The sequence below is a fragment of the Molothrus aeneus genome, chromosome 1 (genome assembly GCF_037042795.1).
Source record: "Molothrus aeneus isolate 106 chromosome 1, BPBGC_Maene_1.0, whole genome shotgun sequence".
Taxonomy (NCBI): Eukaryota; Metazoa; Chordata; class Aves; order Passeriformes; family Icteridae; genus Molothrus; species Molothrus aeneus.
The window spans coordinates 35,530,917-35,539,216 of record NC_089646.1 but is presented as its reverse complement, the minus strand read 5'-3'; positions in this window follow the sequence as shown (position 1 = coordinate 35,539,216).

The window sequence follows — 8,300 nt, the reverse complement described above, 5'->3', positions numbered from 1 at the left end:
TGAGAGTGTTTGAATTATGTCAGCATTTTGTGTCAGCTGTTGGAAATCAGCTTACTTTTGTTACTGTCTCAGCACCTCACAAAATAGCATAATGTGTTGAGTATGTGTTCCTGCAGCCCCTTGTGTGCTCAGCTTGCTAACAGGTTTAGTTTGCAATAATTCCAAACTGCTCAGTAATTGTGTTCCACCTTCAGTCTGCAGTGAATTCTGTAGGCTCTGCCCTGTGAGCATTTGGGTGTATGGTGTGTCTGCTTGCCTTCAGCTGTTATGGCCACATAGCACATACCCGCTGTGGTAAGGAGTCAGGTGTAGGTTTGGTCTGGCCAGATCTGAATTTAAGCACTCCTTCAAAAGCCCAAGTACACATAAAACAAGCAGCAATGCATCTTCAGCTCTGCCACTCTGGACCCAGAGGCAACAAGCACATGCTGGCTGGAAGCTATGGTAAAAGTCTTATTAGTAAATATGTCTTCTGCACTGACTGCCTCTTATTTTATAAGTTGTAATCAAAATCTCTCCTGCAGCTCTTTTCAGGCTGTTTAAAGAGCTTGATGGCTGTACTTACAGGAAAGAGTGCTTGGCATTCCTCTACTTAGTAATGTTCTGAGGTAAGACCGGATGTCAGAGCTGCTCTTCTGTATGGCAAACTGGGAATGTGACTTCTGTCAATTGACTTACAAGTGAGTATTGAAATGAGTAAGAAACAGCTATCCTGAAGGAGACATTTGCTGTTTCTTTTGATGAGGTGATTGAAACATCAGGTGGACAGATGGACAACCTTTAAAGAGGCCCTCAGTAAAGCAGACCCTTCCAGGTAATTATGGCACATGTTAATATAAATGGGAGTTATTTCAGTGTCTCTTCTTTCCAGGAATCTCTAAGATGCCTGAAATAGTGATGAAATAAGTAAGAAAAGTTAATAAAATGACAGCCTGCTTGCTTAAGTCAATATACTTGAGAAATTTTGAGTTTCATCAGTCTTCTCAAGGGAGTGATAGAAAAATCAAAGAAAGGTGCTACTGAAAAAGTTCCATAGTTTAACCTGGAATTATTTTTCTTTTTGTCAGCTATAGAATGTCTGAGCAATCTAACTAGGAATTATTTGTATAATACCTTGGATCGGATTCTAAACTGGATGCAGAGAAGGGATGCTTTAAAGACAGGATATGAATTGCTGTACTGTAGATTTGGAGAAATGGATTAGCATCTTATCTAGGATTGTATAAGTGGCCATGATCACACGAATGTAAGCAGCTTAGAACATCTTTGCACATAAATGATGGGAGATTTCCCCTAGTGCTGGTAATGTTACCACACGAGGAAGATAGTGGAAGACTCACATAAGCCTTTTTACATCTCCAGCCTATACAGCAATCTAATGTGGCTCTTGATTCCAGAAAGCAGTTGCTGTTCCTGGGTGTGGATTTTGTGCAGTGACTACCTGTAGCTGTTGTAGCATGAAACTTGTCATTACCTGCAGGCCTACCTGAGAACAAAACTGTTGGACAGAGAGGCTGTTCAGTTCTCCTGTGTGGGTTTGCCTACCTCTGCATTCCTTGCAGCTTTAGAGGTGATGTGATGTCAACACACACTCAGTGATCCAAGCTAAGCTCCACAATGTCTGGATTCAAGTCCCTCTTTAATTAAATCTTCACATTAAAAATATATTTATTCTTTAAATTTGCACTTTTCAAAGTGTTTGAAGGATTTGTCTTCTCTCTCCTTGGCATTGTCATGAAGACAATGTGCATGTATGGCATTTTGTAAGCCTTGGTGCTGGGAAGTGCTGGTACCAGAACTTGTGGATATGCAGGCATACTTCAGGTTCCAGCCAAAGCTGGGCCTTAGCCAGGCCATAAGCCACCTACTTTCTCTGCAAAAACAGGGGTATCATTCAAGTTCCCAGAAAATAAGTAAAAAGTATGTTCAACCCTGCCAGGAATTTAAATCTACCCCACCTAAGCAGCTAATGCTGGGTCTCATTTTATGTAGTTGAAATCAGTGAGACCTTATTAATGATTTTGGTGCAGAAGCTGTTTTTTTTCTAAGTTTTCATCTCTGTGTGCCAAATTGCCATTTGGTGTTTAAGGTCTTAAATACAAATTAGTGAAGCTTCAAAAGTAGGACTTTTATGATGGAAATTCTAATGCAGCCTTAATTACAGTTCCCTGGTTCTGCAAAGAGTGCTGGGAAAATGCTCTTGTCTAATTTGATTAGGTTCAGTTATCCTGTGTTTGGGAGATGACAACCCTGGCATCCCAGAATAACTGGGCAACAGGCAGTGCCCAGGCATTTTCTATGGCTGCCATGGTAACTGTAGCTGGGCTTCAAAATTTGAACCCGTGTAAAAAGAGAAATCCTCTCCACCTTTAGCCTGAAGCAGCATCTTTTAAAATCAGCTGAGATTCATTATCAGCTTACAAAAACAGGGCAGTTTTCCAGCATGGATGTGGCTTGCCCAGCAGCTATGGTGCCAGAGGACTCTCACCGAGTCCTCCTTGCTGTAGTGTCATGGTCAGCACTTGTAGCCATCCATTTGCTTAAAACACCCTAAAAATCAAAAACATTCTGCTATTTCTTCTTGCTGTTCTACTGTGAGCTATTTCTTTACCTTTCCCCAGCTTTATAATGTTAGTTATTCTGAAAAACCTTTGGGTAAACCCTTGGATGTTGTCCTCTACTACTGCTCCCCAAGTGGGTTTAGCAGCTCTGCTCCTGCTTTTGTATTCTGTAAGTCACAGATCCCAAACATTTAGTGCCCAAAGGTAACCAGGAGAGAGAAAAATGAGCCATGAGAAAATGAGGTTTCATGTTATTTAAAAGACAAGGTGTCTGCAGCTTTTTCAGGCCCTGATTTGCCAAGGCACCTATGCACGTGCTTCATTTCAGGAGCACCTTCATTGCTTTCACTTGCAGGACTGTGGTTACACTCATGATTAATTATTTTCCTGAGTTAGTGGTGCTTTGGCCACTCACCTGAAGGGCACTACAACCTTCTGTAGAGGATCCCTGTGTCTGGTGTTTGGATCCATGCTTGCACTGGTGTTTGGATCCATGTTTGTTTGCATGTCAGTTTGCACCCCAGTGTAATGGGCTGTACTGCAGTACAAAAGTCAGGAGCAGGATGCTGCATTGCCAGGCATCCATGAAACTCTCAGAAATTAGAAGTCCTGAGTTTAGTGCAAGCATTAAAATAATGATGTTAATAATTTTTTTCTGAAAAAAAAATTAAATTTTCTCGGTTGACAGAGAAAAAAGAAGATTGTGCTTTGTGGTGTCTAATTCATTGGGCTCTTTGGCAAGATAGATGATAAATCACTTAAATTAGGAGTTGTGGGAGCCAATTACTGCCAGATATTCCTGTGTTCTGTGCCTCCAGCAGCATGGCAGCAACACTGGTACAGGCAGTGAGTCCTGCAGACATTTACTAATCAAAGTAAATAGCAGTAGACAATCCAAATGAAAAGAAGATGAAAAAAATTACCTTGCACACAATTTCCATCTGCTCTAGTTGCAAGACCAGACTGGGTTATAGCTGTGACTTGTTTGTGATTCACTGTCTGAGGATGTTGAAAACAATTTATCTACTTACATAGTGGTGACTGGAGACCTCAGTTGGCTGGGACTATGACAGTCAAGGCCATCTTCTTTGTCCTATAGGACATTTTTCTATTAGTCATCTTAAGGTTTTGCATGTTTTCCCCAGATTTTCAAAACCTGACAATCCTAGACATACATCTTTATTCTCTGCATATGTGTAAGCATGTATGATGAGTGCATCTCATCCAAAAAGCATTGTATGCTCTACAGCTTGACAGGCAAGTTCAGAAGAAAAATGAAGTGAAAAAGAGGGAGAAGAGTGTTTTTATAAAAGTCAGCACCTGAATTATTGTTTTAAAGTTGTTCTACTTAGTTGTGCCCTCCAGCATTACAAGTCCACAAGTGGGGTGGTTTTGGTAGCTTTGATGGAAGTCATTTTGAATTATCCTATAAGCTTTAATCATGTCCTTAACTCTTTTGTTTTATAGTCTTCAGTAGAAAAAGAAATGTCTGCATGGGGATTACTCATTGGAGTGAAAAAAAAAAGTGAAGGACTGAGTCTTTGAATTAAGTCTTAACATTTCAAGATGAACTTTCTAAACATGGAATGAGAGCTGGGCTGCTCTGTAAACAAATACACTCTGAAGAGTGTAAAGATGAATCGGCTTCCCTAGTCACTTTTGCATTTCTGTGTACCATGGAGTACAGAGAAAAGAGGAGGCCAGAAGGCTGCTGCTTGTTGTGAAATGTATCAAATCCATTAAGTGCCTAATTTGCAAAAAGGAGTTGATTTTGGAAATTGCTAGTAACAAATATCCTGCCATCAATGTCCTCCTTCACTCCGTTCATGCTGTGGGTGGTAATGTGAAGGCTGACTAGTTCTGGCTTGCCTTTAGCCAGCCACCTGCTCCTGTCCTGATACCCAGCTGGGAGACTGGCACGGCTGGAGCTATGGGTAAGCCAGAGCTCCATCAAGTGTGAATGTGCTTGGGTTTACTTCATCACACAGTTAGGGTCTGTTCCTATATGGCCTTCTGAATTAAATTCAAATACACCAGCAAGGAAATGGTCAAGCCACTCAGTGGCTTTCTGCACTTACTATCATTTTGCTTCAGCAGCTGCCTTTGTACTTTAGGTAACACCATCTCCCAAGGTGACATTAGCTGTCCTGTCATAGCACTAAATCTAAGTGTTAGACATAACTGAGTCAAGTGTGCAAAACTGAACAGGTATTTTTATTGTGAAAAACAATTGTTGCTAAATAACTACCTCACAAGGAAAACGTAATTATAAAGATTCTTTTCCAGCCCCTGCTCTAATTGAATGAACAGGATTCTTCTGTACTGCTTTGCAGACATGAGATGTTATTGGATTACTGCATTAACTTGGGGTTGCTGTTTTACCTTTGCCCCACTCAGCAAAAGAGCTTTCAGACTTTTGAACCAGAAATTATATATTGAGTATCTCAATAGGACAAGGGGGAATGGTTTTAAACTAAAAGAGGGTAGATCTAGGCTAGATAAAAGGAAGAAATTTTTTGTGGTGAGGATGGTGAGACAGTGGAGCAGTTTGCCCCAAGAAATTGTGAATGCCCCTTCCCTATAAACATTCAAGTTCAGGTTGGGTGGAGCTGTGAGTAACCTGATATAGTTGAAATGTCCATGCTTATTGCGGGGGTTTGGACTAGATGACCTATCTGACCGAAATTATTCCATGATTATCGCTGTCCTTCTAACTAGAATGGTGTTCATGAAAGAATTTGAGATGGATGGTATTTTAACTATATTCATTTTACCTTGTCTTGTTGATGCAGTACCTGCCAACCAAAATTGAACAGGGCTGGGAAGAAGCTTTCTTCTTAACAAGTATTCATTAATTCTTGCAAAGAAAAAGGTTAATAAATTCTGTTTACATGGCAGTATCATTAGCAGATTCCTCCACACGCTTCTAAGAGTTCAAGTTTGGGCTGAAAAGGTCAAGTAAGACCTGCTTGAACAGACATACTTTCCAGGCTATTCTTTTCTATTATGTGTTGGTTGGCTTTTGGCATTTTTAGTTGCTGTGGCATCTACCACAAAGAAAAAAAATTTTAAAAAGGAATAGCTGGAGACATGCATTGCTTGGCTGAGCAAGTTCTCAGGGCCTGGAAAGCACATGTTTGTCAAGTCTCTCATGCCAAACTCCCCCTGCTACGTGACACGTTCCCTCCTCAGGATTCTCTCCACCGTAGGCACTGCTGCCATGGAGGCCAGAAGGAAGCCATGTGTCCAGGTGTGCAGCCTTGCCATCCAGCCTGGAGCAGGGAATGCCACTCTGCTGCGCTGCCACCTGCCTGAGTCCAGTCAGTAAGGCCACAGCTATTGTCCATTTTATTTCCAATGGACTTTGTCCTCCTCTTGTGAAACCACTGCCAGCCTTGCCAGCAGTCTCAGCTGGCAAGGCCAACACCTCAAAATTAGAGGAAACAGAACACAGGACTTGCGCTCTGACATGGCCTGGCTCGCTGCCCTGTAATGAGAGCTCTCCACTAAAATCTAAAGAGGGAATGGAACTACATCATGAAGAAGAGGTCTCTTAAATGAATATAAGTCCAAACATCTCATTTTGAGTTTTTGTGGGCGGTGGTGTGTTTTCCACAGAAGAGGGTGTGCCCACAGAGCTTTCTTCTCTCATTGGCTAGGAGCCATTTCAGTCAAACAGGCTCAGGGTGATGGAGATGCTATGCTGAAGGAAAGAATATTGACAAAACCTCCATTTTAATCAGGGGTCTCCACTGCAATAAGTGGATTAAAAGTCTCTATTTAAGAATTGACTGCAAAGCTAACTTTATGTGTTTTTTGTAACTCTGAAGCAGCCCTGGCTTTCTGTATCACTTCTGGCTACCTCTGATATAGAATTATAGAAGGAGGGGGAAGATATTAGTCCTACTGCATGATCTTAGTTCTTTCTATTATTATTGGATTAATTATTTCCTTATCAAATAGAACTTGTTTTGTACTAGAAATTTCTACCAAAATTTTCAATTGCTTAAAGGCTGCAGGAGGATTTCATCAGGATTTTAAATTATTCACTAGTTCCTTTGCCTAGCTATTGTGTTGGTCACCTGTTTTCAGAAGTGAATATTTTAATACAATCTTGACATTTTTACTTTTGAGCAATTTTTTCCAGCCTCCATGCAGGCTTCTAACATGGGGATTGCAGCTGAACATTCATCTTGCATGCTTAGGGCTTGTGATGATAAACTTCCCAAGAGCTATTCCTTTCCCACTGAGATGCAGCATGTCAAGAGAACTAATGGCACTCACTTAATCCATGGTTATCTTGGTCAAAGAAGAAAGAGACCAAATTACTACCTTCACTAAGAAAAGCCAGATACTAAAAAGGAACAGCCAGTGGAACGAAGTGGATAATATTAAAGTAGAAAATATGTTATCCAAAATATTGCAGTACTGAAAAGAGATTTTAGAAAGCATTAAGGTTATATTAAGCATGTCCTTTAGGGATAAAAATGTGTAAGGCAGATGTAATTCTTCCCATGTAGCCATTACATTTAGAAAATTTTGTCAATATGTTTGCAGTGTGTTGAAAGTAACAGCCAAGATTGTTTAACCAGAATTGTGGAAACATCTCACTTTGCTCTTCCGTGGAATTAATGCCCAGGGGAACATGTCACCATTTCTGTCAGTGAGAACTCTTCTCAAATGGGAAAAAAAATCAATTCTATAATTAATCCAAAGTATTTTCACATTTTTCTTAGGGGAAACTATAAACAGTGGGCAAAGAAAACCATCTCCATCTGGGAGAGAATAATGTTTTTCACAGCAAAGGGTGTACCTCTGATTTTCATGGAAACCACTGTCAGATTCCAGGCAGAGAGGAAGATGTCTCTGCTACTTATTCAGAGGGCACAAATTACTCTGTAAAGCCATGCATGTTGCAATAAGGCACAGAAACCCCAAACTTTTGTACAGGTAGCAAGGTCACCTGCTGGTTTTCAGAGAGGAGAAGGTTTATTTTCTTCACAGTGTGCTGTGTATTGTGTTGTCCATCTCCACCCCCCAAGCTGACAGGGTTTAATTCACCCCATCATGGCACTTGTATTGTTTCTTCCCCTCTTGCAGCCCATCAGTGAACTCTGCAATCCTGCAATGTCTGGCACTGTCAGTGATACTGTCATTTTCACTTAAATCCAAAACAATACCGTGTTTGGGCGTTCATGAAGCCTTTGTGGCATCCCTCACCTTGAGCTGCACTCTGTACATGAACACGCGTAGCTACCAGGGATGAGCAGATGGTGGGTCACTGCTCATCTCTCATTAAGGCAATTAGTGACCTGTAGGAGATGATCAATCAGGGATTTTATCCATCTCAACGCCAGTGTCTGGTTGCCTGTACCAAAGGATTCTGTTTACAGTCCAGTTCTTAATTTCTCCCATTCCTGCTCATCATTATTATTATCCAAAGAGGCTTTTTGCTTCTGTTAGCAAAACCAGAATCCCCCATGCCTCAGTTTTAGCAGCTAATGTCCACAATAGGGGCAACTGATCCAGCAGAGGAGTTAAATATAACTGTGTCTAGTGTAAGGAGAAGATTTAATGGGAAATGGTTGGCATTCTTTCTTCTTAAAGGCATGGAGAGGGAGGGGGAAGAGAGAGAGAGAGAGAGAGAGACAGGGAGAGAGAGAGAGACGTACACAGACAGACACACGCATCCCATAGAGAGGGCAGAGGCAGAGAGCAGGCAAGGCAGAGAGGGAGAGA